Raw genomic sequence first — 25,879 nt, forward strand, 5'->3', positions numbered from 1 at the left:
CTCAGACAGGACTGGATCTCCCCCAGGTGGCAGAAATACCCTTGGGAAGGCATTGTGTGGGAAGACTCGCTCCCCTAAGGGCCCTTCGTGGAGTGGCTCGCTCTGTTGAGGGGGAGGCAGTGCCTGTGAGCTGTCGTTATGTCTCTGAGCACCCCACAGGAGGTCTAGAAAGTCCCTAACTCTGTGCGGGTGCTGAGTCCCCTTCCCCCTCCTTTTGGCTGCCTGACAGCCTGGCTCAATAGGCGCTGTGCTGCCCCAGAACTAGGAGATCCCAGCGTGGAGGGGGCCTCGGGCAGGTTCATGCAGCAACGGGTGCGTTTCCTTTTAGCTCTCTCTTCCATGGGAGGGCTAGTAATGCGTGTTCTTTGCCCCCAGCCTGCCCCTACCCACCCACAGAACTTCAGCCACGCATGGGGCTCTCTGCAGGCCAGGGCGTGCCAGGGTGAGGCAGAGCTGCTGCCAGCAGGGGACGGGGCGTTCTGCACAGGAGAGACCCTCTGTGCTTTTCCAACTGAAAGCCAGATTTAGGGCTTGATCAGAGGTCACTTGGATCCTGGTTAATTTAAGGGAATTTGGGGGAGTTTCTTCCCAGGGAAACCGAATGATCTAAAACATAAACTTCCAAGGGCTAGTGGAGGAGCTGGTATAAATGGGCTCAAAGAAGACTGAGGCAAGAGCATATTCTGAGGGTACCTCCCCCTCCAGCAGCTGGGGACACTGGTCATGGACATGGATATCCATTGTTTCAGTTGTGAATGTTAAGGCCATTCCAATAATCTACCTAGAGGGTCTGGACCTGGGGGGCTGCAAACGGGTGTCTGATGGTAATGACCACCCCGACCTTCCCATGTTGCTACCTTGAAGTGAGATCTTGGCTCGAAGGGAGGGGGCCTTGGTATGGGAAAGGTTGAGGGCCACTAATCTAGCTTGAACTCCTGCATAACACAGACCCCAGAATCTCCCCCAGTGATTCTTGCATCCAGCTGTGGCTGAGCTAGAGAACATCTTGTAGAAAGCAACTGGTCCAAATGTTAAGGACTTGAAGTGGTGACCAAGGTGAGCTCTTCAAGGGTTAATTACCCTCCCTGCTAAAAATGTGCAGCTTATTTCCAGTTTGAACTTTGCTGACTTCAACTTCCCACCCCTGGATCTTGTTCTGCTTTTGTCTCTCAGATTAAAGAGCCATGGAGGATCGGATATCATCTCCCTGGGTAGTTACTTATATGTTCCTACTTAAGTGAACCTTCTCGCTGATAAATGACATAGCTTGAGCTCTTTTAGGCTCTCATTAGGAGGCGGCTTTCCCGCCCACCAGTCTGTCTTGTGGCTCTTCTCTGAACTCTTTCCAAGTTTTCTGTCTCCAGTAATGGGCTCACCAGTGCTGTGCACAGAGCACCCCCTGCCTCCGCCTGCCATTTCTCTGTCCAAGCATCGTATAAATGCAGCCAAGTGTTTCGGGTTATCTCTCCCCTGGTTTTTTTTTTTTTTTTGGTTTATTCTTTAAGACTCTACTATTTTTCAGAATTCCTGTGATGCAAGGGGCTGGACTGACAGCATTGGACTGCACTCCAAACTGCCCCCTACGCTGACTGGCCGACGTGTCTCAGCCCTGCCCTGTGAAGTCAAGGCATGTGAATTCTATTCCCAATTCTCCTGAGACCTTGACCAAGTCCCTTCCCTTCATTCAGTTTCCCCTGCTGCCGATGATAAATGCTAGCGATCATTGCTGTTGTGGCCTGTTGAGTCCTTGGTCTTTCTGTTCAGAGCATCCCTGGCAGTGCCTGGTCATGCCCACTGTGGGGTGGATGCTTGTCTATCAGGAACCGGACTGAGACCCACTGAGTCTCTTCACACTGCGCTGAGATGTCGGGTTGCAACGGCTTCCGTTCCCTGCCCACTTGGGCTGGGTGCCTACTGGCGGGACCGAGGGATACTTGCTCAGTGCTTCAATGTCTTTGCAAAAGTGGTACCTTGGTGTGCTGGCGACGAGGCTGCAGAAGCTGCATGTCTGGTCTGGAAAAGCAATGTTAAAAATGACTTCTCCCTGCTCCCTCCTGCAGCCTGTGCGTTTCTGGTGAGGGCTCGATCCCGGAGGGGTTTGTCTAGTGTCTGAGCCAAGAGAGAATGGGGGGGTCATGGATGAGGCTGCGGGGAGCACGGGAGCTAGTGGAGTCTTATCCGCTCCCGTGATTCAGGCCTGAGTTTTTCTGGCTGCTGTGCTAACCTGCTCCTGACTTCCCTCTCCAACCCGTGCCCGGCCCTTCCGCAATCAGACCCCCCTGCAGCTTTGCAAGACCTAGATGGAGGCTGCTGAGATGCGTCGTTTTAAACTAAAAGGGATGTTTGCCGACAGCTGAAACTGCTCTCTACTCAGGGATAAGCAATAATTCATCCCCTCCCCTTCTCTCTCCAGCCCCTCCCCCTCCGTGGCCCCCGGAGTTCAGGCTGGGCAGGTCTGTTCTTTGCTCACTTTCATGGGGGTTCAGAATTGTGGCAGTTTTGCGAGCGGGGGAGCCAGCCGCCCAGCGGAATTGATGGCTCCAAGGTGAGGGGTCAGCTCCCTTCGTTTTCCAAGACGGCTGCATAACAGATGCAAGACTTCCTTCGTGAGGTCATTGCACCATGCAGTCTGTCTGCCGTGGCCCACAACGTGCTGTCCCACTCCCTCCCAGGCACTGGGCCAAGTCCTGGGTTCACGGGGGGCTGTGCTATGTGGCTGGAGGCCAGGTGGCTAATCCCAGGGAGGGAAGGGCATTTGGGCTGGGGAGAGCAGCTCAGCTGTTGTAGGCATGTCTCCGGACTTAGGGGTTGGAACGAATGACTTGTACATTAGTGACTCCTTGTGAACCAAGGAAAGGAGCTGGGTCTGGAGCAGGAGGGAGAAAGAGTCGAGTGGAGGAGGAAAGATGGCGCAAGACAGAGTGATGCTCAGTCAGCACCGATGCTTCTGAACCATTGATGGTGAGGCTGGTGCCAGCAGCTGACAAGCCTGGCAGTGGACCCTGCTGTCTCTGAAGGGTGCAGGAGCCCAACCGTGGCTACACAGGAAAATAAGAAGGGTGTCTGTGTGTGGGGGTGGGAGGAGATAGATGAGGGTGCAACCGTGCAACCAAGATACTCCAGTATTGCAGGAGCAGGGCTGGGGAATCCTTTGCATCAAACAAAACCAAGCTAGCCCTCCTCTCCATTGGGACAGGCAGTGAGTTAATTCCCTCCGAACCGTGTGTAACGGGGTAGCAGGCGCAGGCTTCTCTTGTCCCAAGACCCTGCAGTGGGGCTCATCGGGGAAAGCCAAGATTGCTGTGTATATGTATCACTGCCCTCTGCTGGCCAGCTCCATCAGGCCAGCTCGTGTCTATGCAGCAGCGTTGCATGCAAGTCAGGACTGTTTGCACCAGGGAGGTTGTAATTGTCTCATTGCCAAATTTCCCTCCCCCTGCGTTAGTTGCCATTGTGGCTACTGCAGTACAGAAACTCGGGGCGAAACCCACTGACTTCAGTAGAGCCAAGATTTTGTTCTTGATGTCCTAGAGCAGCGGTTCTCAAACTTTTGTACTGGTGACCCCTTTCACATAGCAAGCCCCCCCCTTATAAATTAAAAACACTTTTTAATATATTTAACACCATTATAAATGCTAGAGGCAAAGCGGGGTTTGGGGTGGAGGCTGACAGCTCGTGACCTGCCATGTAATAACCTTGCGACCCCCTGAGGGGTCCCAACCCCCAGTTTGAGAACCCCTGTCCTAGAGATAAGAGAAGACATTAGGTGCAAAAAAAAAATCACACATCTTGCAGTGTTAGGGTCCCTGTGGTTACTGCTACATTCTCCAGCACCCCGCAGAATTCTGTGTGTTCATTTCAGAAAAGCAAGGGCCTTTTTCTTTCCATTGCGAAGATACAGTAGTCATGATATAAACGGATGCATTGCTACAGTGTGGTCCCAGTCCTGCAGCTGTTTATAAGGAATGAGGCCCCCAGGAAATGCATTCAGCATGATGATTGTGCATGGTAGTAACTGCCACTTAACAGGGAGCGTGTTACCCTAATTTTGGCAAGTGGCTCAGTAGAAACCAGGTGTGACTAAGATCTTTGGCTGAAAGTGATAGAAAAGTGTCATTCGTGGTAATATTTATTATACAGGTACTTAAGTGGTATTATGGGTAAAAAAAATCTATAGTAAATTGTACTTGTCCTAATACAGTGAAATTGAGAAGGTTCATATCAGTCGTGAACAAATGACACACATTCCCATGCACTAAATTGTACTGAAATTAAAGAATCTATCCATTACTCAGCGAAAGCAATATAATAATTTTTACTGAGACGTGTGAGGCTAACTCATGTGAGCAATACAGAATAGTTACACTGCTACATAATCGATGTTGGCAAACAAAAAGCCATAAAATATGTTAATACAACTCCTGTCTGGATATTTCTCTGAGGAACTGCTTCTCAGATAGCTACTGGCCAGAGGGGTGTCTGCAAAAGAAAATCTCCTCTGTGCACATATGGGAACTGAGGTTTAGTAAAACACAGACCCTGGAGAGAAGAGAACTTGCTAGATAAGGCCTTATCTTGCAATTGGATCAGCATAGCCAGGCCCCTGGTGGTGGGCCCTGCTGTCTCTGAAGGGAGCAAGAGTCTGACTGGCTATACAGGAAAATAAGAAGGGTGTTGGAGAGAGAGGGAAACAGTTTAGTGCAACAGCCCAGCCTGCAATGCTCCAGAGCTGCAAGAGGAAGACCCACAGAGACCCAACTGCAGGATCGGAGCCTAAAACTGTAAGAATCAAATCCGAAGAGGTGCTGAGAATCTACAGTTGCCCTTTAAGTCTGGGGTATCTGGCAGCTTCAGGATTTGGCCATGAGTCAAGGTCTGGGACCGTTAAGAAAAATTGAATTAGTGCAAATATCCATGTAGAATTTTGCAATCTTTTACATCCCGGGGTTATCTCTGAGGCTCTAGAAAAAACTGTGCTACGATGTATTATTTGAGCAGTAGTGATTCTCATTAGATACATGTACTCCATGAGTGCCCACAGGCTCCATTTGAGATCAGGGCCCCAGTGTGCTGGGAGCTGTACATATAGCTGGAGATAGGGCCGGCTCCAGGCACCAGCTTACCAAGCAAGTGCTTGGGGCGGCTACTTCGGAGAGGGGCGGCACGTCCAGCTGTTCGGCGGCAATTCAGCGGAAGGTCCCTCACTCCTGCTCAGAGCGAAGGACTCCTGCCGAATTGCCGACGCAGATCGTGATCGCGATCGCGGCTTGCTTGTTTGTTTGTTTGTTTGTTTGTTTGTTTGGCTGCTTGGGGCGGCCAAAACCCTGGAGCCGGCCCTGGCTGGAGATAGTCCCTGCCCCAAAGAATTTACGATCTAAATAGACAAGACAGACACAGGGACAATGGCACTTCCCGTGTCAGAGAGTCTTTCTGGGCCTCAGCTCCCACTGTTACCCTGAGTCTGTATTCCCCAAGTCTCAGCCCAGCAACTTTGTCACGTGATCATCTTTCCCCATCAAGCAACCCCCGAATGTTGCAATGCATCTGCGTGTGGAGGTGGAGCTTGGGTTCCACGAGCCGCCTTCAGGCTGACGTTTCCTGATCTCCGGGCTTACTCTGCAACTTCTGAGTTTCTTTGTGTTGCGCTCGCTAGAGAGACAGGAATACATGGCCACGTGGCATGGCACAAAGCCTTCATTAGTATCAATTGGGGATGCCCACATCATGGACTGGGGCCTTCATTACCTGGGAGTTATAGCTCAGGTCAGAGGAGCGGCAAGAAACCCTTTAAGCCATCCTATATTCCAGCTAGGCAGGGTCTCCCAGAAAAGCTATTTTCAGCAATGTTTTAAAATGCTTTATTGTTGTTAATGCCCACCTCCCTCTGCCTGTATAGCCTCGATCGTCAACGTTCTTTACGTGCTGTAAGGGAGCAGTCACCTCTTGAGCGCCTCCTTGTGGCTGGGGGGGGGGGGCAATGCAGTCTTGTTCCCACTCCTGGTCCCGAGTAGGTTGTCTACCTAGTTTGGCAGGTCTTTGGTGCCCTCCAGTCAGAACACAGTCAAAATGACCCCCTTCCACTGTCCAACAAATAAAACAGTCCGTCTGCCTTCACCGAGGTCTTCAGACCCTGCTCTGGCCTTTTTAAATTCAGTCCTTTGCTCGGGGTTCCAAATGAGTCCAGTCCCCTTCTTGAGGCTTACGTTAGGCTTGTCCCCACTTCTCTGGGTTAATGCCACTTTGCCATTGGCCGGCGAGGGCCATTACTCTGGATTCCAACCCAGGGACCCTATATGCAGTAGCCACGTACTATTCAATTCAGTTCATTGCTGCTACCTCCCTGGGCCTCTTCCCACCTGGGCCCTTATCTTCACCCTCAGCTCAGGGCCAAAGCTCTCGGGCCCCTCTCTCCCTGCAAACCCAGGTAGGCAAGTGCAGCCAGAGAGAAACCCCACCTAATCCTCAGGTTTCCTTGCTCTTGTGGTCCCAGCCAGGGACTGCCCCACTAGGGACATGCAGTGCCTTTTGTCTGAGCCTGGTGGCCTCCAATTGGCTGTCGCTAGCCCTTGGAGGACCACATCTCTGTAGTTTTCAAGATGGCTTCTCCAGAGAGGCCTCTCTAGACAGGCTTGGAGGACCCACCTTTACTGCTCTGTTCCTCCCACCTCACTGCTTTCTGGGGCAGGGTGTAGTAGGATCACTGGGCCTCCTGTAGGGACCAGCAAAGGCCAGGCATACACCCATCGCAGGTGCCTATGAGTCCATCCATACAGACTTCAGAGGTGAAAATTGTAACCCAACACATTTTAGAAACCTCTAAAGAAAAATGCGTCTTGCAATTTTCTGTGCATCGTAATGCTGTGACTTTAAAGTCTGATGTTTCAGGAGCTGGAAACAAGTGGTGTGCATCCCATTGAAAGGCTCGGAATCTCTGCTTTTTAATGCCCACCCCCCAAAATGGTACATGGCTGGGGTGGGGTTGGTGGGCAGGGCTGGGTCTGCATTTGGATGAGAAAGAAGGCAATATTGCTCCATAGGCTTGGAACGTTAGAATAAATCCTGTCCACAATGGACCGAGAGCAGGTTAGGTGAGCCGATGTGCATTGAAAGCAAATAGAGTGGAAGCTCTTTGGGACAGGGACTGCTTCTTTCTTCTGTTTGTACAGCACCTCATGTGACTGGGTGCTTGTCCAGGACTGAGGCTCCTAGGTGCTACTCTAATGCAAGTAATAAATATGTGCTGCAATCCGCCACATGACCATCTCCACTCCACGCGTATACACAAGCATGCATCTGTTTAAGGACTGCATTTAACAGCCCTCCAGACTGCATCCGTCTGTACGTGTTTTACATTTGCCAAAGCCAAAAGCACACATCAGTCAGTTGGCCATTCCACATCCCGAGGTCTGAAGTTGTAGGACTGGGAGGTCTATTTCTACACTGGGGAGACTAATCCAAGCCCGTACATTGAGACATCTGTTATTCCTCAAATGCTCTGAAGCAAAGAACTTCATAGTGTTTACTTTTCTTTTGCGGGGCTGAGCCAGCGTTCCCTGGCCGGACACGGGGGTTGAGCAATATGGCAGGAGGAAGGGAATAAACAAATGACTCAGTGGGCTTCTGAGATCTTGTCCTGAACAAAAGTTTATCCAAATGTCACCCGACAAGCTAAATTTTCCAGATTAGGTTTGTTTCCTGCCTCTGGGATCTTTTCAAAGCAGCAGCTCTTGGACCTGGGATAATGGCATGACTGATACTTGAAAACAAAGTCCCGGAGCCTAATCCAAAGTCCATTGAAGTCAATAGGAGTCTTTCCATTGATTGATTAAGTGGCCCTTGGATCAGGCCCCTAGAGAGCAACCAAGTGACTTCTCCAAGCCCCCACCTCCTTCCCCCCCCCCCAACATGTATTGTGTATCCTTCTGTTCTGTTGAAAGGACTGGTTGCAAGGTGATTTGGGGGTGTGTATGGCATGTTGACACCGCAGCTGGTTGGAAAACGACTATGGAAACAAAATTTCAATGGAAAATAAATTCACAAAAATGTCTCTCATTTTTTCTGACCAGCAAAAGTAACGGAGACTGGGTCTTGCTTGGCACGGTAGGATAATTCACTCTGGCCTAGTGTGATCACTGGGCAGACTCGCCCACGCTGGTTTGGCATGGAGATTGGTTGGAAAGGTTCACTGCATGGTCACTGGGAAACATAATTGGTCCCCCTTTTGTGTGGCACCAGATGGAATGTTCTCCTCTGCCTTGGTGAGGCCATAAGGTGTCATAGGTGGAGATGCAATGCCAAGCAGACCAAAAGTCAGCAGGTTCTAATGCAGCAGGTCTGCATTGGGTGGAAATCCAGGACAAAGATGTTTACATCTAGCTCTGGAAGTGGTTCAGGATTGAATTACAGAGGGGATGGCCTACAAGTGAGATTGCTCCTGGCCACTGCAAGTTGCATGTCTGGGGGAGGTAGCTGGGGCATAATCAGTTTCTGAGATAACTGAACACTAGACCATTCAGGACTCTATAGACAGTGTAATGTTCTGGGGGAACCCTTCCACGTACCTGATCACAACTCTAGACCTTTTGTTCCATAGAGAATCCATTGGAGGTTTTGCACTGAGCTCAGTGCATGATGGGGCAGGACCTGGGGAGTTGAGCTGGTGCAGTGCAGATACCTGTTCAGTGCAGAGAGGATCAATATAACATCATATAATATCCCATTAGGTATCCCCATTGTGTGTCTGTGCTTAGGACACAACAGAATAACCAGCGTATTGAATACTCCCCTCCCCAGAAACAACATGGCAGACAATGCTATGTTCTCATTACTCTGCCCTGAGGAGGACAGCCTTCTTCTGCAATAGCTTGCTCTTCCAAGAGGCCTTGAAGGGTAGCTCCAGCTGAAGAATATTGCAGTGATCTCACCTGGAGGTGATGAAGGGAAGGATGGTCCTAGTGGGGGCTGCCTGCCAGAGGAACAGGTGCAATTCCTGGGTGAGACAAAGCTGATGGAAAGGGTTTCTGGATACTGCCTATGTCTGGGAATCCAGCAGCAGTCAGGGGTCTGGGCATCCATGGATCTTGCTCTTGCTTCCTCCTGCTGACCCAGCATCTTCTGGATCCTAGTCCGCTCACCTTCACTGGACATCGGCACTGCAGAAAAACGCTCCCATCCAGCTCACAGGGAAGACCCAGAGCTGTGCATCTTCAGCACATGGTATCCTGCAGAGCTTCAAGCTGTCCCCCAGTGCGTGCGTGTGCACGTGTGTGTGTGTGTGTTGAACAAGATAGGAGAGGAGGGCGCCCTGTGGGATTCAGCAGCTGAGATCTCTGAGAGGAAGAGCAGCTGCCTAGCACTAAACTCGGATTCTCCAGAAAGGAACGAGGACAGTCACTCTCTTGTGGTGCAGTCAGCAATCCCTTCCATGGCTGCTGAGTTCAGGCCCAGCTTAGGCAGTGACTCTAGCAGCACAGGCCAGGTTTCTAAAGGGATTTAGGTGCCTAAAGATGCAGATAGGCACCTAGTGGGATTTTCATTTGCACCTTTAGTTGCCTACATTCCTTTTTAAAAAAATCTGACCCCACAGGCTGTGTTGGCCAGTTTGGCAGCTAGAGAGACTCCCTGAGTCTGTCAGTGTCCCTCATGTGTATCGACTCCACCTGCTCTCTGTTCTCTCCTATGTGAGGCCACTGCCCCACGTTACAGCCATTCCCTCCACCCTGCTGGTCCCGCAGTGAAGCTAGCAGTACTTCCAGATGGCTGATGCTGAAGGCCCCTTTACACCCAGTAGTATCAGCCTAGACAGCTGACCTCCAGCTGTTGCCTTGGGGAGATCAGCAAAGGTTGAAACTAATGCAATTGCTGGGCCATATCCTATTCTGAAACCTGACTGACTGGGAGACAAGAAAGATATGGAGTGAGTCAGATGATGCTGGAGTTGGCTAGTAATCCCCAAGAGCAGTAGTGTTCAGTGGCCTTTTGAGGAAAGACCTGATGCCAGCATGAAAGCCGTTGCTGCTGGCTTGAGGGACCCTGTCAATACAGAGAACAGCATTTCCCCGCCAGCCAGGAGGGGCAAGCTCCCAGGTGCTGGAGCTGCAGGTGTTGACCAGGGAGAATACCACCATTGTGGGGTGCAGCCATTGGATGTGGAAGAATTTACTCCTTCAGGGCAAGGCCGCCTATTCAGACTGCTGCATTTCAGCCCTCGGCTTCCATACTTCCCAGCATTCCCAGTGTCGGGATGGAGCTGGAAGAACTGTATTGCTGCTAAATCTGCCCTTTGCTTCTAAGGCAGAACTGTTGGCTGAGGGTTAGCAATGGCTTTGTGCTCACTTCAGAGGCAGGGACCGTCATGAGCAGCATTTCCTAAGCGCCAGGAGCACTTAGTGCTGGAGCAATGCAGAGCAGAACAGACCAGGTTTACATTGAGAGCTCCAGATGTATTGCTTTGTCTGTTCACAAGCTAGGAAGGGGGGCTGGGTGGGGCTCTGAGTTCCGCACTGGTTTCATCTCCAGCAGAGGTGGGAGGATTTAAATAGAATCTGGCTTCACTGCTGCTGCTATCTGAGCAGCTCTGCAGGCTCAGAGAAGCTGGGGGTGTGGGAGGCCCCTGCTGAGTGGTATTCTTCCAAAATAGGAGGCATAAGCGGTGCTTTGCTCTTCCCTTGCCTCTCTGCACAGAGGATCCCAAAGCACTGTGCAGATAATGCCCTTCCACCAGGAGCTAGCTCAATCCCTCACTGAAATCAATGGGAGCACAGTGCCTCTGAAAATCAGGCCCAACCTGCCTTAACTGAGCACCCAAAAATCAAAGCACTCAAAATCGGCTGAGATTCTTGAAAACGGAGGGCTGTGTGACTGGCCCAAGGTCACCCAGAGAGTTGGTGGCAGAGCTGGGAACAGAACCCAGGGCCCTTGCTCCAGTCAGCGTGTTCGGGGGGGGAGGAATCATGTCTTCTGTTGCCTGGAAGGATGGTGTGAACATTGGCCTGGGATCTAGTGAATATTCCTCCCTGTTCACTGTGCCTGTAGCAATCCGGAGGAGATGGGTTTCAGGGTGCAGCTGAGAAGTGCTTGGGTTTGCTTCTATGACCAATGGGAGAAGTTTGGAGCTGATCTCCTGTGAGTCCCTGCTCTGAATCCAGCCCATGCCAGTGGTGACCGTCATTCCCTTCTGAGGCCTGCTTGCTAGCCTGGATGGAATGAGTTTGGGGGTCTCGGGACAGGCCCGAGGGATGCAGATGCCTAGCCATAGCTGCCCCTCTGGGGCAATCCGAACAAAGAGGCCAGAGATTGAGCTCCCTGACCTGGCCCCTCTGTTCAATAATGGTAAATCTGAGCTGCTGCCTCTGTGTTTGGAAAATACGCACCATCCAGCAGGGACGCACACTACCCAAGGCAAACTCCTCCTTGCCAGTTACCACATGCTTCCACATGCTCGCTCTCCTGCGGTGAGTTCATTGCTGAAATCTCCCTAGAGCACAAGGGTTAGTGCAGGGGTGGGGAGCAGAGACCAGCCCTTTTGCTCAGTGACTGGACCAGTCACTTCCTCTCCATGTGCCTCAGTTTCCTCCTGTGTAGAATGAGGATAACAGTGCTGCTCCATTTCAGATCAATACAGCCATATAACAATGCAGGGTTAGAGGGAGGCTGGGGCTCCTCAGCCAGGATTTTTCTAAGGCCCCCATAGGATTTAGGCACCCAACTCCTATTTATTCCATTGGGATTTTGGCACCCTACCTCATTTAGGCTCCCTTGGATATCCCAAGCATCATGGCAGCAGTGTGTTGACTCCCATATATATATTTAAAGTTTTTAATTTTCTTTATTTCCTTTTTTTACGCTAGAGGAATCAGGAGCTCTCCCAGCCCCATGCCAGACTAGAATAAAATTAAACTAAATAGCATTTTCAGTGGGAAATCCCTCCCCAATCATAGAAACTGATTAAACCCTCTTTAATTTATTGCGCATCACCTAGATGTCCAGCTTGTGCTCTCCATGTGCCGGTTGCCCACCTGCTGATCAGTAGCTCTGTATAACCACGATTTTGTTTCCTTGTGTACACACAGAACCCGATCCAAAGCCTCTTGCAATCAATGCGAATCTTTGCATTCACTTCAGTGAGCGTGGGATCAAACCCATAGGCCCTCTCCGTTTAACTCTATGTCCCCTAATCCTGGTCTGCCAAACTACTTGTGAGGAAATCATTAAGATTCATTGGCGAGGAATGGGGCTTTCATGGCTATCAGAGACCTGGGACTATGGAGATTTGGGTTTCCTTCCGTGGGGTCTTGTGGCAAGTCACTCCCCTGCGCCATGCCTCAGCTTACCCTTCTGCATGATAGGAGGGGGGATAATCACAGCAGAGGGGTGAGAGAGAGATTTAATGAGTCTTGCCCATCCTGGAAGTACCTCTCCAGCTCAGAGAGTTAGGGATGAGTTTGAGTCTTCTGTTGCTGCTCTGTCAGTGGGGAACTGTCCAGCAAAGGAGCCTCCTGAAAAGCAGCCATGGGACCTGTGCTTAATGACACCTGGGGAGAGGGTGAGTCCTTGGGCTGTTCCTTCTCTTTGGACACTGGATGGACCCAGTGAAACCAGAAGGCAGATTCTGGAGATCGACTCGAGAGATGAGTGTGTGTTATATGTCACTGCGAAATCCCTGTGTCTGGGCCCTGGGTCCTGTGACAAAGCCTTGGCAGCTCTCAGGAAAGGTCTCTGAGTGATTGTGGTATAAGCAGAAATCTCATGAACTGCCAGAGGCCCTTAGGACCATCTGCTTCCCAGGATAACTCTCCTTGCCCCATCTCTGTGCCATTCCCAGATTGGTCTGTGTGCTACAAGCATAGGCATGTTCCCAGGAGCCAGCTGCCCTTAATCCAGCACAGCTCTCCGGGTTAGCAAGAGAAGCACAACTCCTGCCTTTGGGGCAGTAAAATATCTCACTGGAGCCCCCAGTCCAGGCCTTGATGTGCAGAGTCCCTGCTCGCTCTAGCTGGGGAACCTTTGCTCCATGAAGTTTGGGAAGGTGTTTATGTCTCCCTAACTATCTCTATTCTAGGTTGGTTCTTATCCTGTACTCATCCCCATAGTAGCTGACCACCTTCCAGTCATGCATTAAGCAACATGATTAACATCGGTCCCATGTTTGTGTTCTCATCTACTTCGGGGCGGGGAGCATGTGCAGGGGAGTATCTTGTTGTGGTAGAGTGTCTTTAAATACACCTGTTGTTCTGTATTTATGTTGTTTAAGGCAAGGTCAAAGAAATGCACCTTGCACATGGAGGGGAAAGTGGTGAGGTTTGCGATGGCCTTTAGTTCCCAGGGGTGTTCCTTCTACAGTCTGGGCCTGGCCGCTGAGAGAGTTCTGTCTTCTGCACAGACAAGTGTTACCCTTATGGTAGATCGTTTCATTGGGTCAGAGGAGAAAAGTTGTTGACCACAGTGTTTGTCCTGGAGCTTTAGGCTCCTATAGATACTCTGGGCCCAGGCTATCACATGTCCTGAAGGTAAGGACTGAGATCTTGAACTTGACTAGAAGATCTGTGGGAAGCCAGTGGAGGACGGGTGTGATGTGCCCACGGTTATCCTGTGCTGCTGAGGAGATGCGCTGCTGCATTCTGTATGAGTTGGAGTTTCCTAAGTGCCGATGGCCTCATGCCCAAGCGTATCACATTGTAGTCTAGCCGAGAAGTGATAAAACTGAGCATAAACTGAGGCCTGCTCATCTTCAGTCAGGATGGGATGAAGTCTCTTAGCCAACTGTAGATGACAGAATTTCTTGTGGAAGCAGGTATCTGAGAGCTTAGCATCAGCAAAGAATCCAAGAGTACGCCTAACTATAGAATGAACTGACCAACTGTTGGTGTAAACCTTCATCCAAAGGAGATGGCACCGTGGCTGCAAATGCCTCAAAATGCTCTTCTCTGCCCACCAGCATCTCCTCCATCTTGCTCGGGTTCAGCTTCCGCCAGCTGCTCTTCATCCTTTAGCTGATCTTGTCCAAACACTGGGCCATCTTGGTGGTAGTGGTGTGATCATAGGTGGTGACATAAGTGGAGCTGTGTGTCATCTGCATATTGCTGACACTTGAGTCCATATCGTCAGACTAGCTCACCTCGAGCTGCATGTAGATGGTGACAAGCATTGGATCCTTGTGGGACTGCACAAGGGAGAAGTCTAGGGGCGAGGTGCTGTTTCCCATCACTACTCACTGGGTGCGTTCCTCCAGGTCGGACTCGAGCCATCTTAGCACAATTCCCCTTGACCCCTGCCACTTCTCTCAGGTCAGACAGCAGTATCCCATGGTTGACAGCACTAAATGCTGCAGAGAGGTCCAGAAGGATGAGAATAGATGTCTGTCTACCCTCCATCTACTGACAGATCATCCATCAATGCCATTAAAGTGGCTTGAAGCGAGGAATTGCTGGGTCTAGATGTTAACTACAAGCTCATCTAATTGAAGCTGGCCTTTGGCTAGTGTCTCTGAGCTTGCTCAGGAATGAGAGGTTTGATACTGGGCGGTCATGGGCTAGAACTGAGGAACCTAGTTATGGCACTCGCTCCCTTCCACCTGCCTTCCCTCCACCAAACCGCATGCCCATATGCTCTCTTGTATGCTCATATCCCCCTGCCACACCTTAGTATCCCATCTTGCTCATCCCTGGCACGCACCCCTCAACCACTCACCTGTGCTTCTCTGCTCACCCTCCCAGGCATGCCTCCACTCCATATATCCCCCTATATTAGTTGTGCATCCCTTTGCACACTCCCCCACCCCTCACATACTCCTTCCTCGCCCTCAAGCCAGCTGATACTTCCTCCCATTTGTGCACACACTCATCCACCATATGCCAGCCAGCACACATATTCCCAAACTCTTGGGTAAATCTGGCTAAACCAGACTGACCCCCAGCTCCTGGGAGCACCTTCGTCCTGCTGTTACCTGCCTCTGAGCCAACCACAACAACCCCAAGTGCTGGAGAAGGGGCCAGGGCCAGGGATTGATTTGGAGGTAGAGGAAGCAGTGGCTCTGCCTCAGGATTTGAACCTGTTGTACAGGGGGACTAGCATCAGGGGATCATTCTCTTCCACTAGGCAAACATCCCACAATCTGGCTGCTGCAGGCCTGCCAGCAGATGCACGATCAAAACCCTGTGTGCCGCTGGTGCCTGGCTGAGGGGAGGGGGATGGCTGGCAACCACTATCCCAACATGCTAAGTGCCAGTTGCTTCCCTTACAGGACTCGTGTGTATATAAACACTACCCAATAAAAACAACAAGGAGTCTGGTGGCACCTTAAAGTCTAACAGATTTATTTGGGCATAAGCTTTCGTGGGTAAAAACCTCACTTCTTCAGATGCATAGAGTGAAAGTTACAGATGCAGACATTATATACTGACACATGGAGAGCAGGGAGTTACTTCGCAAGTGGAGAACCAGTGTTGACAGGGCCAATTCAATCAGGGTGGATGTAGTCCACTCCAAAAAATAGATGAGGAGGTGTCAATTCCAGGAGAGGAAAAGCTGCTTCTGTAATGAGCCAGTCACTCCCAGTCCCTATTCAAGCCTAGATTAATGGTGTTAAATTTGCAAATGAATTTTAAAAGGGAGAGCTGGGGGCTGCAGCAAGCGGTGACTGCATTGGAGGGGCTCTTCCCACTGAATCCACTCCTAGGGGAGAGTGTCTGGTTTTCAGAGGACACAAAAAGATAAGGCAGGAGCATCCAGTCAACAAATGTCCCAGGGCCCCTCCCTGGAGCCAGAGTTGTCTGGACCAAACCCCACCTCTGGTCATAGCGTTCTCCCTCCTCAGGGCCGGCTCCAGGGTTTTGGCCGCCCCAAGCAGCCAAAAAAAAAAAAAAAAAGCCACGATCGCGATCACGATCTGCGGCGGCAATTTGGCGGAAGGTCCTTCACTCTGAGCGGGAGTGAAGGACCGTCCGTCGAATTACCGCCGAATAGCTGGACCTGCCGCCCCTCTCCGGAGTGGCCACCCCAAGCACCTGCTTGTTAAGCTGTTGCCTGGAGCTGGCCCTGTCTCTCCCCAAACTCCCCCTGCAGTGTCAGCTGAATGCAGTATTTGCCTTCACTTCTTACTTCCAAGTGTTGTTCAGTGGTGCTGTGACCTGTTAAACAGCTGTCACATCTTGCCCCAGAGGTGGCCGCATTTCAGTGGGGGATGACATGATTCATAGATTCATAGATTCTAGGACTGGAAGGGACCTCGAGAGGTCATCGAGTCCAGTCCCCTGCCCGCATGGCAGGACCAAATACTGTCTAGACCATCCCTGATAGACATTTATCTAACCTACTCTTAAATATCTCCAGAGATGGAGATTCCACAACCTCCCTAGGCAATTTGTTCCAGTGTTTAACCACCCTGACAGTTAGGAACTTTTTCCTAATGTCCAACCTAGACCTCCCTTGCTGCAGTTTAAACCCATTGTTTCTGGTTCTATCCTTAGAGGCTAAGGTGAACAAGTTCTCTCCCTCCTCCTTATGACACCCCTTTAGATACCTGAAAACTGCTATCATGTCCCCTCTCAGTCTTCTCTTTTCCAAACTAAACAAACCCAATTCTTTCAGCCTTCCTTCATAGGTCATGTTCTCAAGACCTTTAATCATTCTTGTTGCTCTTCTTTGGACCCTTTTCAATTTCTCCACATCTTTTTTAAAATGCGGCGCCCAGAACTGGACACAATACTCCAGCTGAGGCCTAACCAGAGCAGAGTAGAGCGGAAGAATGACTTCTCGTGTCTTGCTCACAACACACCTGTTAATACATCCCAGAATCATGTTTGCTTTTTTTGCAACAGCATCACACTGTTGACTCATATTTAGCTTGTGGTCCACTATAATCCCTAGATCCCTTTCTGCCGTACTCCTTCCTAGACAGTCTTTTCCCATTCTGTATGTGTGAAATTGATTTTTCCTTCCTAAGTGGAGCACTTTGCATTTGTCTTTGTTAAACTTCATCCTGTTTAGCTCAGACCATTTCTCCAATTTGTCCAGATCATTTTGAATTATGACCCTGTCCTCCAAAGTAGTTGCAATCCCTCCCAGTTTGGTATCATCCGCAAACTTAATAAGCGTACTTTCTATGCCAATATCTAAGTCGTTGATGAAGATATTGAACAGAGCCGGTCCCAAAACAGACCCCTGCAGTACCCCACTCGTTACGCCTTTCCAGCAGGATTGGGAACCATTAATAACAACTCTCTGAGTACGGTTATCCAGCCAGTTATGCACCCACCTTATAGTAGCCCCATCTAAATTGTATTTGCCTAGTTTATCGATAAGAATATCATGCGAGACCGTATCAAATGCCTTACTAAAGTCTAGGTATACCACATCCACCGCTTCACCCTTATCCACAAGGCTCGTTATCCTATCAAAGAAAGCTATCAGATTGGTTTGACATGATTTGTTTTTCACAAATCCATGCTGGCTGTTCCCTATCACCTTACCACCTTCCAAGGTGGTATGATTTTGATATGTGTGGTTGTAATGCTGTTAAAGTGCCCTCAAGGCTAGCCAAAAGCACCTGTAATCACTACCACCCATACTTATGTGTCCTCAGACCTCTGTCACCAGCTGGGAATTGTTCCAGCCTCATGCAGTAAACCCATCACAGGCAACACTACAGGAGCATTCCCTGACCCACTTACCTCTCAGGCCCACCCTGGGCAGAGACAGAGAGGGCATAATTCCTTGCTCATCAACACTGCTGCATGTACAGGCCAGGAGGGGTCCCTTATCAGAGCCGCTCTGATGCTCTCTGAACTGAGCAGAATCTTGGTCTGGGTGAATTTTTCTGGCACTTTGAGCCAACTGAGAACATCAGTCTTCCATGCAGCGGCACAGAGCCCTCAGCCTGAGCAGTGCTGGGCATCGGTAGCTCCCACAGACCCCCATGGGAGTCGGCATCTCTTAGAATCAGACTGTAACTAATTCATTCCCATGAAAAAGCTGGGAACGCTGTCAGCATGATCCCCATTTTACAGATGGGGAAACGGAGGCACAAAGGCCATGACTCACCTAAGACCACACAGCAAGATGAAAGTCTGGCAAAGTCCTGAGCCTCTTGCAAGGAAGACTGCCTAATGGGCACGAATCTGTACATGTACCCCTAGTGATCGCTGCCAGTCCTGCTCTCACACAGTAGCCAGCAGGAGGTGCCCAGAGGAAGGCCAGCCCCTCGTGGGAGAAGAGGCCGTGGTGTATGGCTGGAAAGGCCAGTCCGCCTAGCTTGGCCATCAGGTCTTGTGGCTCATCTGGGACTGGAGTGTCCTGAGTGGCTAACAGCCTCCGTACAGCACCCCTGCAGGTCTCGCTGGGCTCCATCCAGGCAAACAAAGGTACCATGGTGTATGCGGAGGGGGTTGCTGGAAGTGTGTTCCAGGCTACACCCACTCAGGAGGCTAGTGCCGCTGGGTGCTTCCCTAGCCATGTCTGTGTTCTGTGAGCCGCATGGCCATTAGCGCACAGGGCAGGCGTGCATTCCTGCCCTCGAGTGCCCAAACCTGGGGGTAGGGACAAGGAACGGAGCGTAGACAACATGTCACTGTCCAGAGGAAATTACCTCGGCAGGTGGCCGTAAATCACCCCCTGTGCTCCGCATGCGCAAAGCCACCCCCTGCTGTGTGCCCGTGCACAGTGCCCGGCCCTCCCTGTGGGCTGCCTTACCCCACTGGCTGGCAGGGGGTGTAAGGCAGGGTGCATCCGGCTGCTGCAGATGTTAGCCCTGTCCCTGATGAAGAGTTTGACTTTGCTGCTACGAGCAACAGGCACCCCTCCCCTACACCTCTGTACACCCCACATACCCCCTTCCCTCCTACCACATACACCTCTACACACACCCCTTCCCCTCCCCCACACCTCTGTACACCCCCCACACACCCCTTCCCCTCCCTGTACATACACCCCCACACACTCTTCCCCTCCTACCACATACACCTCTACACACACCCTTCCCCTCCCCCACAACTCTGTACACCCCACACACCCATTCCCCTCCCCCCACGTACACCTCTACACACACCCCTCTTCCCCACACCTCTGTACACCCCCTTTCCCCCCACATACCCCTCTACACCACCCCTCCCCCCACACCTCTGTACACACCTCTACACACACACACACCTTTCCCCCCGCCCGCGCAGTCACACGCCGCGGGCGCTCGGCGGCGGGGCTGGTCCGGGGCTGGGAGCCGGCAGCCGGCAGCCGAAGGCCTTTGATTTCCGCAGTCGGCCGGGCCCAGGCCGAGGTGAGAGCGACCCCGCGGCCGCGCTCCGGTTCCTGGCTACGCTTCCCTGCGCCCCCCGCCCCATCTCTGTCCCTCCCGCAGCTGCAAAGCCGCGACCCCCCCAGCGCTGCCCCTGCCCGCAGCCAGCCCCGCCCGGGCGCGCTGCAGCGGGGCTGGCCGGAGCCCAGCAGGGGCAGGGGCACCTGACCGGTCCCCGCTGCGCTCCGCTGTCCCTCCTGCCGGGTCGTGGCCAGCAGAGCGGAGCGGGGAGCTTCCCCGGGGGAGCGGCCGGCATCTGCCTCCCACCGAGCGGGGGGGACAGGCTCTCCCCATCGCCACCCCGCTGCCCGAGATCGGCCTGTTCCCTCCGGTCCCATCCCCCCCAGCTCAGTGACACCTGGCCCCGCCTTGCTCCCACCTCCCCAAATCCTGGTAACAGGAGAACTTCTCCCTCCTCTGATCCCAGCTTTAAAGTGAATGGAGGGAGAACCTGATCCACCTGGACTCCATCTCCTTCCCCATGGCCTGCCCCTGCTGCCGGCACTGGCCAGGCTGGTGGCTGGAGAGGGGGAGTCGTTGTCCCAGAGTGCTGGCTGGCTCTGTGGCTTGCAGCTGAATCTCTCCTAGAGGCCTAGGGTGCAGCGGGTGAAGCTGCCAGGCACGTGTGGAGAGGCCTCTTGTGAGGCTGGGCAGGAGGCCTGTGGCGTGGGTGGCTGCAAACCCCCTGAGCCAAGCCAGCCTGAAGTTGGCCTGGTGGTGAGAACACGTACAGATGAGCACTTGCCCCATCTGTGTGTCTGAGTGGGGCGAGGACCCAGCCAGCCTGCCAAATGGGGCAGCAGAGTGCTGGGCACACACCGAGGCCTATGTCACCTCAGCCCCCACCCGCTGACCCAGTGCCCTGCAGTGCTGTCAGCCTGTCGCCCAGTGTGTAGGAGTGGAAAGCCCGAATTCCTGTTGACTTCGGGGGAAGCTGGCAGGGCTCAGCAGGTCACACGCTGGGGTGCAAGTCACGCAGTGCTCTCCCTAGGCAGCCCCCGACTTTCCCATCCCTGCCTACCTGGGTCTGAAATAGCCTGGATCTATTGCCCAGTGGCATGCAAGGGGCTAGGCTGTACGGGTCATTGTCAGGCGCGGTTTGGTTTGGTGGTTATTTCTGGTCAGTCAGTCTCCACCTGTGGGGAGGCAGCTGCTCTTTTATGTCACTGTGTCATGTCACCCAGCACCCGAATCCAGCCACTTCTAGGCTGGGATGTGGAGGGATCCTTTATAAAAAACCTACCAGTTCTTTTCAAGATGTTAGAACACTGCTGTTAAATATACAGAGGTTTGATTTCTAGTGTTTTCATAATTTTGATGGATAATAATGTATTTTGAAGCTTTTTAATTTTTTTTATTGATTTAAATTTTCACAGTTGTGGAGAAAATTATGGGGTCAGATAATTATTTAATGACCATAGACAGTGAGGTTCAAAAAGTAAATGCTTTATAATGATGAAAACACAAATAGCCACACCACAGGTCAAAATATACAAAGTAAATATCCTTAAATCAAACTCTAAGAAGTTCTCAAGCAGCATTTTTCTTACTTTACCTGTCTGTAAATTGTGATTATTGCGGATGGAAATGGGTTTTTTTCCCATTGGTTTGTGTGTGTCTGGTGAAATTGATGGTTACCAACATTTACTGGTACAAATATAACCCTTCCAACCCTATCTATACAATACAGGGGGAGTGTTTCTGCAGGAGTTTGCCATAGATGGTGGAATCACAGACAGTGGGGGTAGAAAAAGACCAGCTGGGTCCTCCAGCCTTGGCCTGGCCTCTCTCCCTAATCATATTTTGTAGGAGCTGCTTTCTGCATCTTCCCACTGTATCTGGAAGGAAAGCTGTGATCATGGCTAATCAAGCCAAACAGAGCTGGGCTAGTTCAGTATTTGAAGGGAAGACCTTTGGGAGTTGATGCTTCTGCTGGTTCAGTATTGAGCTGGTAGTGGGGTGCTGTCTTCAGATGAGATATAAAACTGGGCGGGGTCCTGTGATCAATCAAGGCATCATTAGAAGAGGTGGTATCTCCAACTCAGGAAATGGCAGCCTGCTTCATGAAATTTCCCCTGCAGTTTCCACTAAGTCTGGTATTCTCCACGTCCTGTCCTAAACAGCTACTGTGTTCCCCTCTAGAGGTGAGCGCAGTGAATACTATATATCCCTTACTGACCTCACAGTGGTATTGCTGGATGTAGCTATTTTGAAATCCTCAGACTGTTTGCGTTCTGGGGCAGCCGCTGTCTCTCACTATGCGTCTCTTCTAGGCTTTTAAGCTCTTCTGTCAGAGAAATAAATAATCATAATGGAAGGCACTCTCTATAGAAGTACTGAGTTATTAATATTAAAAATTCCATGGCAGTCCATGTAGGGTTAGGATAAGGCCACTGGCAGGTGTTTGCCCTGTGTTTGTTAAAATTTTCCCTTCCCCCACCTCCCGCCGATGGGCCATGTGTTAGTTGGCTGTTGCTTCACCCCAGACATAGCTGCATTGCATTGGATAAATAGACTATAAAAAAGCTTTGAGATTCTGTGCAATGAAAGGCACTTTGGAAATGTACCATGTGAGTCCACCATAATCTCTAGCCTGTCCCTGCATCTCTACCATGATAGTGCCTCCCCGTTTTGGACCACCTTCTGGCAGGGGTGGAGGTGACTTAAAATGGTTCCTCCTATCTCACCTCCAGCAACCCGTATCAGAAACTTGCTGCCCTACTTTACTTCATACCCCACACCACCCCCATATCTGCCTTTGCAACCCCCGGGGCTGGAGATGGTCATTAGTTGGATGTTTCTGCTAAGATATCAGCGGTGAAATAGTTAATGATGGTGAGATTTGCATTAACATCATTAGGCTTCAGAATCAGCACCCACTGATTTGAACAAGCCAGTTCATTCCTCTGGGTTACTGGTGAGATCTTCCTGTTGATTTTCCTGGGCGCATCTGGACAGCTCATTCATTGTCCCATGCTGGCTGCAGACTCACCAGGCGTTACACCACTGGTTGCCCTCCAGTCACATTTTGAAGCGTTAGGGTTGGTTGGTGTTTTTGTTTAGAATGAAAGCTGAGATTGTACAGCATAATCATGTGCAGCAGCCTCCCAGGAATGAGACAGTGTGTGGCTATTTACACACCACACAAACACATTATACATGGACCCCAAGCATGGGTGAGAATGGCATGAAGGGTACAGATCACTAGCTAGAAGCAGGCATTGTGAGCTTCTTCTCGCTCCTGTGCTAATGCCCCTCTGTTGTTCCATGCCTGGATTCCACCCAGCTCTGCAGATGTCCCTCTAATCCCAACGTGAAGACCTCAGGTTATTCCAGCCTTGGGCTCCTCCCCGACACTCTGAGGTTACATCTACACTACAGGGGGGAGTCGATTTAAGATACGCAAATTCAGCTACGTGAATAGCGTAGCTGAATTCGACGTATCGCAGCCGACTTACCCCGCTGTGAGGACGGCGGCAAAATCGACCTCTGCGGCTTCCCGTCAACGGCGCTTACTCCCACCTCCGCTAGTGGAGTAAGAGCGTCGATTCGGGGATCGATTGTCGCATCCCGAGGGGACGCGATAAATCGATCCCCGAGAGGTCGATTTCTACCCGCCGATTCAGGCGGGTAGTGTAGACCCAGCCTCAGATCTCCTGGTGCCCCTTGGTCCTGACCCACAGCCTCCCTGTTTTTCCAGATCTGAGCCTCCCAATATGTCTTTGCTAATGCCCTTCACTGCAGGCCTGCGGTGCCCCCTAATTTTCCAACCTTGGGCCCCATGCATCTCTTCCAATGCCCCTCGATCCTGACCTACAAGACCCACTCCCCCCAGCCTCCTGCTATTTCAGCTTGGGGCCCTATACAGCACTCTGAGTACGCCTGCATCCCTGCCCGGCTATTCCAGTCCCGAGTTCCCCTGGAGCCTGCCTATCCTGGTGTGTTGTTGGTGCCTTTGTTACAGGCTGACACCGCTGAAAACACTTCCCCTGTGAGCTGAATCAAAACCTGGAGCAAGATTTTATGAAAGTACGTAATGGGGTCCCTGTGTAGTGGCTAATGGCCAGGAAAGAGAATATTAATGCTGTCATTACTGAGAGTTCCTGTTGCTTATTGGTTGACATTTAACTTAGCTGAGCCTTGTACCCATTGTAGCTTTCTCCTGCTACTAGCCAAGGCCCATTGTAGGACTACAATAGGTAGCTAATGCCAGGACCCCTTTAAGCTCATGTAGTGGGGCTGATGCTTTTGGTTCCATTGGTTCGAGCCTGGACAGGACAGATTCCTCACAGACAAACAGGTCTCCAACATCTTAGGCAACAAAGACATTCCGTTAGACCGTTAACCTGTGCTATTCCCTGCTGCAGGAAGTTGCCGAGCTGAAAGATTAGACACCCCAAAGGGTAAGGACAGCACCCACAGTTACATCAGAGAAGTGCAAAATCACACTAGGATCCAAGAGATCTTTCAAGAGATTTAGGCACTTAACTCCCATTGAAATCAATGAGAGTTTGGCACCTAAATATGTTTGAGGAGCTGGGCCTTGGTACTTATGGGGCTAGCGCCGGCCATCACTTACACAAGAGTAAAGCAGGAGTAAAGCAGCAGACTAAGTGGGGTTGAACCCTGGCTTCCATTCCTGGCTCTCCCGCTGGCCTGCTGGTGACCCTGGGCAAGTCCTGGCACCTCTCTATGCCTTGGTTTCCCCCTCTGTAAAATGGGGATAATAGCTCCTTTGTAAAGCAATTTGAAATCTACGCATGGAAAGTGCTATTATATAGCAGGTAGGGATGATAATCATTACGGAGTTACACTAGTGTAACTGAATAACTAAGGCTGCCAATTAACCCTCATGCTTCAGGGCAACAGTTGGTTACTGGCTGGGAACAGGAAGAAAGGTTCTGTCCACTTCACAGTGCCTCGTAACTGGCCTCGTTGCGTAGCAGAGAAACCATCCATCAAATAGATCATAGAGACTTAATCCCCCTCACTCCTAGGAGGAGCCCTTCCAGGTCAAACACTGTGGATAGTCAGTGTATGGGGAAGACAGTCGGTGCTGTGCCTGCTCTGAGCTTGGAGAGATGCAGTTTCCAGGGGTGCCAATCAGGCTCCTTGCCAGGGCCGGCTCCAGCTTTTTTGCCGCCTCAAGCGGCGAAGAGGAAAAAAAAAAAAAAGATAAAGCCTCTCCTTGCCATGGTGACAGTAAAAAGACTTGAGAAGCTGAGCAACAAGGTAGGGACTGGATTACGTCAGCTCCTTAGGGCAGGGACTCTCATTGTGTTCTGGGTCTGTATGGCGCCTAGTACAATGGGGACCTGCCTCCTTAGTGCTATGGTAATACACCTAATAAATAATGTACAGCACCTAGCACATTGTGGTCCTGGTCCATGACTGGAGCGCCTGGATGCTACCGTAATATATCTAATAGATGATGATGATAATCCAACCTGCTTGCTGCACCCAAACATTGTTTCTTTCCCCATGGCTCTGGCGATCCCACTACGCCTCCAGCAGTTTGGCTAAATCTCCTCCAGGACTTCCCCGCTGCTCCCACCACGCCAGCCATCACCTCTCCACTCCCCTCCTCTCATCGCCTTCTATGGCATGGCCTAGCCAAAGCCTAGGGTGGCGGAGAAGATGCGGGGTACTTGACTCTAGCACTGGATTTAGTAAATCCAGGCAGAGCGGGGTGCTGACTCCCTGCTCCAATACAAATGCCCCACCCTGTGCACGCTGTGGCCTAGGAGGGGCCCCAGGGTGATCACCCCGGGTGCTGTCCGCTGTATCTGACTCTGTTAGGCTGGCTGGATGTTTGTGTTATAGCGGGAGGCAGCATTCGTGTGGGGCACCCAGGATTTCTGAGGCTGTGCGGCATGGGAGCTCAGTTTAAGGGTTAGAGCAGCGGAAGGGGCGTCTCGACTCCTGGTTTCCAATCCCTGCTCAGGGAAAGGAATGGTGTCTGGTCATTAGGGCATGTCAGTAGGAGTCAGGACTTCTGGGTTCGGTCCCCTGTTCTCCCATTTTGTTTTTGTGCAAATCTTCAGTTTCTCCTCCCGTCCTTTGTCTTGTCTATTTCGAGTGTAAGCGCTTGGAGGGAAGCAGGGCCTGTCTTTTGTGATGTGTCCGCACAGCATCCAGCAGAATGGGGCCCAGTCTTTGTAGGAGCATGTAGGCCCTACTGTAATAAAAATAACCACCTACATATAGCCTGGGTGTAAGCAGGTCCCATTGATTTCACTGGGCTTGTACCTATGTCCTGCAGCTCATGATTTGCCTGGTGCCTCACTTTCCCCCTCATAATGGGGCTAATGCAATTTATCAGCCTCGCGGCAGATGGTGAGTGAGAGTAGGGAGCTGGATTGTGGGCTCAGAGGTGCTAGGAAGGCACATAGTGCTGTTATCATGTGACTTCCTCCTTCATTTTGGCAACCACTCACATGAACGTTGACCCACCTAGAAGTGCCAATAGCTCCATGCGCCCGCCACGCTCTCCCTCCTGAGGGCTGACCTGCTGGCAGCATCAAGGCACGGCTTGTTTACTGCACGGCACCAGGCCAGGCTCAGTGGCTCTCACCCTCAAATCTAGAACATAGT

The 25,879-nt window shown here is 51.3% G+C and overlaps 1 protein-coding gene across 9 annotated transcripts in view; it reads left to right on the forward strand.

Annotated features, from left to right (window-relative positions):
- Nucleotides 1-25,879, forward strand: part of NAV1 (neuron navigator 1) — a 286,936-nt gene that overhangs the window by 32,713 nt on the left and 228,344 nt on the right. Inside the window, exon 3 of one of the 9 annotated variants that reach the window (XM_065594971.1) lies at nt 1,523-1,627. The exons of the other annotated variants lie outside the window; for them this stretch is intronic. The gene's annotated coding sequence lies outside the window, so the exon portion shown is untranslated. The remainder of the gene's footprint in view (nt 1-1,522; nt 1,628-25,879) is intronic. 9 annotated transcript variants of the gene reach the window in all.

The sequence above is a fragment of the Chrysemys picta genome, chromosome 4 (assembly GCF_011386835.1).
Source record: "Chrysemys picta bellii isolate R12L10 chromosome 4, ASM1138683v2, whole genome shotgun sequence".
In the NCBI taxonomy this organism is placed as follows: Eukaryota; Metazoa; Chordata; order Testudines; family Emydidae; genus Chrysemys; species Chrysemys picta.